The 8511-nt window shown below is 35.0% G+C and overlaps 1 long non-coding RNA gene across 1 annotated transcript; it reads left to right on the forward strand.

Annotated features, from left to right (window-relative positions):
- The first annotated feature begins 706 nt into the window (after positions 1-706).
- LOC138329947 (uncharacterized) lies at positions 707-8217 on the forward strand. Its single transcript, XR_011209494.1, has 4 exons — positions 707-817; positions 971-1096; positions 6686-6789; positions 8139-8217. It is a non-coding gene; the product is annotated as an uncharacterized lncRNA (long non-coding RNA).
- The last annotated feature ends 294 nt before the right edge of the window (positions 8218-8511 follow it).

Below are 8511 nucleotides of genomic sequence, written 5' to 3' on the forward strand. Positions count from 1 at the left end.
CTGACTTAATATCCTATTAGCAGAACATTTAGGAACATAAGCTAGTTCGCGATAAAAACATTGACTTGCCAAACTGGCCAATAATGTAGGCGTGTCCTACACCGTTGTCTAAATATAGATTTCTGACCACAAAACAACACGGTCTGTCCTAAATTTTATCTGTTGGAACTAAATACTCCACAAACAAACTGCGTGTTTGTTATCAAAAAGAGGCGCGTCCAATGATCATGTAATTCGTAAAAAAAAATAAGTTGGTAGGAGAATCAACCCAATTTATTATGAAAAAGCGTTTTCATATCATTTCATATCTAATGCCTGCCGAAAAAACCATAATGTCCTCAAAAAATACAAATAATACACAATCAATGGTAATACACAGTAACAGTTATAACGGCAAGACCATGTTACCATAGCAATGTTAGTATTGATGTGCCAACAAAATGTCATAATACTATACGTGAACAGCTTTCAATTATGTAATTTTGACTGTCGAGAATCAAGGTCTTTTGAAATAAACCGAACCAAAGCAATGCTAGCTTTGACGATGGAGTAGTTTTGAATATTTTGCATAACAAGCATGACATGTATAAAAGTAGCGACAAAATGACTATCGACATCGCAAGAGGGTGAAAATTATAAATTCATCGTGACTTAAAGCACATTATTATCTATAAATACTATATGAGGTCGTGTGAAAAGCGCCAGACCTCTCTAGGATAGCCTTATAAAAAGTCGAGTCGAGGACAGACGTCGCCATCATACCTAACATCAACCATGAGAACCATTCTAGTGCTCACCGTGCTCGCAGTCTGTGCATGTAAGTAAATAGAAATTGTCTATAAATCATGTGTCAGATGTAATAAAAATACACATTCTTGAATGTTATATACAGGATCGATTTTAAAATATTTTGGATGCAATTGTTCGATTCGTAAGATTTCTAAAATATACCGTTGCCAATATTTTGAAGGTCTCTGTGCATCTGAGCATTGTAACGCAGTAAGCGAGTGTCAGAACACTCAATGTCAACAATCAACACTGAGGTGCTCGAATCATCAATGCATCTGTGTTGGTTCGGCGACACAGACCGGAAACCGTAAGTTACATGACATTTTCTAGAGAACTTCAACTGGCACCTTTTTTGATGGGATAGGATTACGGTGGGCATTGTGGCCTTATGGTGACAGGGATCAAGGAATTAAATCTACCAGAGGTCTACTATTTAGAATTAAACCTACCAGAGGTCTACTATTTAGAATTAAATTTACCAGAGATCTTCTATTTAGAATTAAACCTACCAGAGATCTTCTATTTAGAATTAAACCTACAAGAAGTCTACTATTTAGAATTAAACCTACCAGAAGTCTACTATTTAGAATTAAACCTACCAGAGATCTACTATTCAGAATTAAACCTACCAGAGGTCTACTATTCAGAATAAAATCTACCAGAGATCTACTATTTAGAATCAAACCTACCAGAGATCTACTATTTAGAATTAAACCTACCAGAGGTCTACTATTCAGAATCAAACCTACCAGAGATCTACTAGTTAGAATTAAACCTACCAGAGGTCTATTATTTAGAATTAAACCTACCAGAGGTCTACTATTCAGAATTAAATCTACCAGAGATCTACTATTTAGAATCAAACCTACCAGAGATCTACTATTTAGAATTAAACCTACCAGAGGTCTACTATTCAGAATCAAACCTACCAGAGATCTACTAGTTAGAATTAAACCTACCAGAGGTCTATTATTTAAAATTAAACCTACCAGAGATCTACTATTTAGAATTAAACCTACCAGAGGTCTACTATTTAGAATTAAATTTACCATAGGTCTTCTATTTAGAATTAAACCCTCCAGAGATCTTCTATTTAGAATTAAACCTACCAGATATCCACTATTTAGAATTAAACCTGCCAGAGATCTACTATTCAGAATTAAACCTACCAGAGCTCTATAATTTAGAATTTAACCTAGCAGAGGTCTACTATTTAGAATAAAATCTACCAGAGGTCTACTATTTAGAATTAAACCTACCAGAGATTTTCTATTTAGAATAAAACCTACCAGAGATCTACTATTCATAATTAAACCTACCGGAGATCTAAAAATTTAGAATTAAACCTACCAGAGATCTACTATTTAGAATTAAACCTACCAGAAATCTACTATTTAGAATTAAACCTACCAGAGATCTACTATTTAGAATTAAACCTACCAGAGGTCTACTATTTAGAATTAAACCTACCAGAGATCTACTATTTAGAATTAAACCTACCAGAGATCTACTATTTAGAATTAAACCTACCAGAGGTCTACTATTTAGAATTAAACCTACCAGAAGTCTACTATTTAGAATTAAACCTACCAGAGATCTACTATTCAGAATTAAACCTACCAGAGGTCTACTATTCAGAATAAAATCTACCAGAGATCTACTATTTAGAATTAAACCTACCAGAGATCTACTATTTAGAATTAAACCTACCAGAGGTCTACTATTCAGAATTAAACCTACCAGAGATCTACTATTTAGAATTAAACCTACCAGAGATCTACTATTTAGAATTAAACCTACCAGAGATCTACTATTTAGAATTAAACCTACCAGAGGTCTACTATTTAGAATTAAACCTACCAGAGGTCTACTATTTAGAATTAAATTTACCATAGGTCTTCTATTTAGAATTAAACCTACCAGAGATCTTCTATTTAGAATTAAACCTACCAGATATCCACTATTTAGAATTAAACCTGCCAGAGATCTACTATTCAGAATTAAACCTACCAGAGCTCTATAATTTAGAATTTAACCTACCAGAGGTCTACTATTTAGAATTAAACCTACCAGAGGTCTATAATTTAGAATTTAACCTAGCAGAGGTCTACTATTTAGAATAAAATCTACCAGAGGTCTACTATTTAGAATTAAACCTACCAGAGATTTTCTATTTAGAATTAAACCTACCAGAGATCTACTATTCATAATTAAACCTACCGGAGATCTAAAAATTTAGAATTAAACCTACCAGAGATCTACTATTTAGAATTAAACCTACCAGAAATCTACGATTTAGAATTAAACCTACCGGAGATCTACTATTTAGAATTAAACCTACCAGAGGTCTACAATTTAGAATTAAACCTACCAGAGATCTTCTATTCAGAATTAAACCTACAAGAGGTCTACTATTTAGAATTAAACCTACCAGAGGTCTACTATTTAGAATTAAACCTACCAGAGGTCTACTATTTAGAATTAAACCTACCAGAGGTCTACTATTTAGAATTAAACCTACCACAGATCTACTATTTAGAATTAAACCTACCAGAGGTCTACTATTTAGAATTAAACCTACCAGAGGTCTACTATTTAGAATTAAACCTACCAGAGATCTACTATTTAGAATTAAACCTACCAGAGGTCTACTATTCAGAATTAAACCTACCAGAGGTCTACTATATAGAATTCAACCTACCAGAGGTCTACTATATAGAATTCAACCTACCAGAGGTCTACTATTTAGAATTAAACCTAGCAGAGATCTACTATTTAGAATTAAACCTACCAGAGGTCTACTATTCAGAATTAAACCTACCAGAGGTCTCTATTTAGAATTAAACCTACCAGAGGTCTACTATTCAGAATCAAACCTACCAGAGGTCTACTATTTAGAATTAAACCTACCAGAGATCTACTATTTAGAATTAAACCTACCAGAGATATACTATTTAGAATTAAACCTACCAGAGGTCTACTATTTAGAATTAAACCTACCACAGATCTACTATTCAGAATTAAACCTACCAGAGGTCTACTATTTAGAATTAAACCTACCAGAGGTCTACTATTTTGAATTAAACCTACCAGAGGTCTACCATTCAGAATTAAACCTATCACAGGTCTGCTATTCAGAATTAAATCTACCAGAGGTCTACTATTTAGAATTAAACCTACCAGAAATCTACTATTTAGAATTAAACCTACCAGAGATCTACTATTTAGAATTAAACCTACCAGAAGTCTACTATTTAGAATTAAACTTACCAGAGGTCCACTATTTAGAATTAAACCTACCAGAGGTCTACTATTTAGAATTAAACCTAGCAGAGATCTACTATTTAGAATTAAACCTACCAGAGGTCTACTATTCAGAATTAAACCTACCAGAGGTCTACTATATAGAATTCAACCTACCAGAGGTCTACTATTGAGAATTCAAACTACCAGAGATCTACTATTTAGAATTAAACCTACCAGAGGTCTACCATTCAGAATTAAACCTACCAGAGGTCTACTATTTAGAATTAAACCTACCAGAGGTCTACTATTCAGAATTAAACCTACCAGAGGTCTACTATTTAGAATTAAACCTACCAGAGATCTACTATTTAGAATTAAACCTACAAGAGGTCTACTATTTAGAATTAAACCTACCAGAGATCTACTATTTAGAATTAAACCTACCAGAGATCTACTATTTAGAATTAAACCTACCAGAGGTCTACTATTTAGAATTAAACCTACCAGAGGTCTACTATTTAGAATTAAACCTACCAGAGGTCTACTATTTAGAATTAAACCTACCAGAGGTCTACTATTTAGAATTAAACCTACCAGAGATCTACTATTTAGAATTAAACCTACCAGAGGTCTACTATTTAGAATTAAACCTACCAGAGGTCTACTATTTAGAATTAAACCTACCAGAGGTCTACTATTTAGAATTAAACCTACCAGAGGTCTACTATTTAGAATTAAACCAACCAGAGATCTACTATTTAGAATTAAACCTACCAGAGGTCTACTATTTAGAATTAAACCTACCAGAGGTCTACTATTTAGAATTAAACCTACCAGAGGTCTACTATTTAGAATTAAACCTACCAGAGGTCTACTTTATCAGGAATCTACCCAAATTGATACAAACTATACTCTACACGGTGTATATATAAAGTAACCAAGGCAAGGTGAAGTCTATGGGTGTATAACTGACACATTTAAATTTCGTTATCATTTGATTTGATTTACTACAATAACATATTTCATTTGTTACCTGACTTTCTTTTCTTTATAAATATAAATGAAGTAATTTCGCCTATTGACCGGTCAATTCCGAATTTGCATATTACAGAGTTATCTGCACTTGCGGGTAGGTATTTATTGTGACGTCATATGTTTGCGAGCGTAACGTCATACGCTTCGGAGAAAACGACGTGAATTGCGGTCACAAAATTATGACGTAACAATCGATACCTACCCGCAAGGGAGCTAACTCTGTAATATGCAAAGACGGAATTGTTTGACTCTTGACTGGGACGGAACGTTTGCATGCGTTTATTGTTGACGTCATAGTTAAATATTGATGTCATAAACACCGGCTCCGGATCGACCCGAATACCGGTATTCTTTCGACGAAAGTCTTTCTCACAAGAAGCTCAGTGATAAGTTTAAGATTGCGGTTCAGGTAACAAAACAGTTGTTTCATGCCTTTTCAGTCAACAGTCAAAACTCTTTCCCGAGGTGTTGGGACCAACACTATAAACTGTTTCTCTCGGCCGTCAGTTCATCAGATGTGTCCCAACACCTCGGGAAAGAGTTTTGACTGTTGACTGAAAAGGCATGAAACAACTGTATAATGCTGACAGCACAAAATTAAACAGTTCACTGTTCAATGCTTTCTGCTGTATTAAATGTCTACCCCTGCCTTTTTTTTCGTTCTCCTATTTGATCACGCCAGGCTTTCACAATATTATAAGACTCTTTCATATGTGGATATGAATGATAGGGATATTCTACCCGAGGGTCACAAAATGTAGTAAAACCCCAGGCTTGCCGAAGGTTTTGCAACATTTTGTGATCCCGAGGGCAGAATTTCCCTATCCTTCATATCCATTTATGAAAGAGTATTTTTTCTTTCATACCTAGACGTTTTATTGCAGTTTTACAGCTGTAATATCCCGCCATTTTGAAATAAATTCAAAGAATACCTCGACTGCAAGTCAATTTTCCATACATGAAGAATAACGTGATATTTTCAATACAAATTCCGTTGTTTGCATCTTCTTTAGCACAACCAGGCAAGTTTGTGAAAAAAAATTGTTAATTTTTTACCGAGGAAATAGTAATTTTGTTGACGCCGTGACGTCACGAGGCTTTATTGCATGGGTAGCCATGCAATACAGACTCAGGCGACATGAGTGTATTGCCCTAGACCAGCCAGTCCCCCGTAGGTATAAAAGAAAAGTTTCTCTTTTACCGTTAGCATCGGAAAAATATTTTACCCTAACTATTATGTGTAATAATAAAGAAAGGAAAATTGGATTGTAATTTTCAAAATCTTTTTCAATTTCTCTTCTAAATCTGGTTGCTCTGACATACAAGAGTATTTTGTTGAACATAATTATTACAACTGAAGTGAGATATATTTTCAATTTGATATCCACATTAACAGTGACGATATATAATCTACTTAATTTGACAAAAATAGGTCATTGTTTCAATAAATGCAAAAATTCGCAAGTCAGGCATGCAATATCTTGACATGGTAACGTCAACTGATGGCCGCTCGATTGTGGTTAAATATCCTTTAACAGCATAAACTAGGATCAAAACATGTCTGCAGTACCCACAAGATGAAACAAAATAATGTAGTTTGACATTTATTTGAAAGACTGCAACCAAGTGAGTGACTGCACCTGTACAGGTTCGCATTCATCAAACCATCCTCACTGTGTCGACAACCATTGCCACTGTTCTCATTTGGGCTGAAGGCAGGTAAGTGCTGTACAAGTTTGGTCTCGCTTACTAGGTTAAACATCCTATTAATTTTTAGCACTGTGTTGCATGTATGTTTTGAGACGTTGTGGTATATTTTTGTTGTAGCTCCTTCTGTTGTTATCTCATTTAAACATGCCGCCAGTACGGAAACCGAAAAGGCTCACCATAAAAATATGTTCCTTTTAAAAAATCATTATAACGAGAAATAAATCTTGCAATAACAAGATTGAAGTCCTGTTATAGCGAGAAAAAAATCTTTAAATAATTTTTTTTCATAAAAAATATGACGGTCTTATTGGGTTTCCGTACACCAGAGACTATTAACCGGTCACATTATATTGGGTTTCCGTACACCAGAGACTATTAACCGGTCACATTATATTGGGTTTCCGTACACCAGAGACTATTAACCGGTCACATTATATTGGGTTTCCGTACACCAGAGACTATTAACCGGTCACATTATATTGGGTTTCCGTACACCAGAGACTATTAACCGGTCACATTATATTGGGTTTCCGTACACCAGAGACTATTAACCGGTCACATTATATTGGGTTTCCGTACACCAGAGACTATTAACCGGTCACATTATATTGGGTTTCCGTACACCAGAGACTATTAACCGGTCACATTATATTGGGTTTCCGTACACCAGAGACTATTAACCGGTCACATTATATTGGGTTTCCGTACACCAGAGACTATTAACCGGTCACATTATATTGGGTTTCCGTACACCAGAGACTATTAACCGGTCACATTATATTGGGTGCGTTCAGAGTAAATACATTATACTTACCATTGATTAAAATAGTTACCATTGGTATACCAATGGTGACAATAAGACAGACAAACTTACCATTGACGACATTTTGGCAGACGGTTTAGAGCTCTGTCAGTGTTGGTAAGTTCGGTGACAGCGTAATTTCAATATGGCGACCTCCTACGTGTATGTGTTGTCGCGACAGTTTTCTTCTAAATTTGATCATAAATGGGAAAAAAATACAAAATTGAAATGTATTTGTTGATTCAAAACAATCCCAGCTATGAGCAGTCGTCTGTTGCATTTTTTATTCTCAATAGTACCGTTGGTCCCATGGGTATGTCAAATCCGTTCAAAGAACACAGCCACTCCCCGTGATGCAAAGGTGATTCATTCTACCTATGGTAACTTAAATGACAGTACTATCTCTGAACGCACCCAATATCTCGTAGGCCTATCAGTCGGAACACCTCGGCGTATTTCCAAAATGGTAGACTAAATAAAGAAAATATTTTCTTGATCATTCTTTACGATGTATTGTACTTCAATCGTTTTCATATTGTACCATTCTTATTTGTAGGATCATGGTGAAAGCATGCAGGTGATAAAGAGCCCGGAGTTTGTAAAACCTCACCAATAAAATATTAAAATAGTCGAAATGGTCTTTTTCTTGTTTGTAAACTCAAAATATTGGTGTTGTGATAGCTATCTACACTTTTTGAATTAGAAATGGTAAAGCATGCATGCCTAACGTTAGTATACTCGTTTTGTAAATGCGATTACAACCCAAAAAGAGTTTGCAATTTTGAGTGTCCATGATTGCAAGGAACGGAATATCTGAAAGTAGAAGGGTGAGTTAATCGAGTGATAAGAATGCGAATTCCGGATCACGAATGTTACCATTCGAGTCAACCTCTGACAATGCATGGTCGATAGCTATTAAAAGAACGAGC

The sequence above is a fragment of the Argopecten irradians genome, chromosome 1 (genome assembly GCF_041381155.1).
Source record: "Argopecten irradians isolate NY chromosome 1, Ai_NY, whole genome shotgun sequence".
Taxonomy (NCBI): domain Eukaryota; kingdom Metazoa; phylum Mollusca; class Bivalvia; order Pectinida; family Pectinidae; genus Argopecten; species Argopecten irradians.